The sequence below is a fragment of the Arachis duranensis genome, chromosome 6, assembly GCF_000817695.3.
Source record: "Arachis duranensis cultivar V14167 chromosome 6, aradu.V14167.gnm2.J7QH, whole genome shotgun sequence".
NCBI classification, from domain to species: Eukaryota; Viridiplantae; Streptophyta; class Magnoliopsida; order Fabales; family Fabaceae; genus Arachis; species Arachis duranensis.
Window position 1 is genome coordinate 82,512,904 of NC_029777.3, and position 720 is coordinate 82,513,623.

Genomic DNA, 720 nt, shown 5'->3' on the forward strand with positions numbered 1-720 from the left:
TTTGATTTGTTTGATTCTTTATGTCCATTATTTTGTGTATTCATGCATTTATGTGATTGAGGCCATCATTTCATTTAACTCACTTACCCAAATAGCCTTACCTTTGATCGTCCATTGTTAGCCAATTTGAGCCTACGCTTAACCCACTTTGTTCTTATTTTAGCACATTACAAGCCTAACGCGGAAAACAATAAAAGTCCTTATTTGGATCTTTGATTAGCTTAGGCTAGTGTGTGTGAGTATCATTCAAGTGTGGGAATCTTGGGACATTGGGTGAATAAAAGGGTAGTTTTATATTTTTATTGAAAATATTGGGAATTGGGTACATGCTCATGTATTGATCAAATGTAAAACCTTATGCATTGAGGTTCTTGTATATAGAAAGAAAAAAAAATGAGAAAAACAAAAGAAAAAGAAAAGAAAAATAATATGGAAAAAAAGAAAAAAAATTAAGAAAAACAAAAGAAAAAAGAAAAAGCAATAAAAAGGGGACAAAATGCCCCAAAGCAAAGTGTAGCTCAATAAAATCAATGCATATGTGTGTGAAATTAAAAAGGAATACATGAGTATGTGAAAAAGTGAGGAATGGGTAGTTAGATTAGAACTTAATTGTATAAGATGTCATAGGTTAGGTGGGAAGTTTAAGCCTATCAAAGATTCAAATTTCAAGCTCACTTAACCAAATATGCATCCTACCTTGACCCTAGCCCCATTACAACC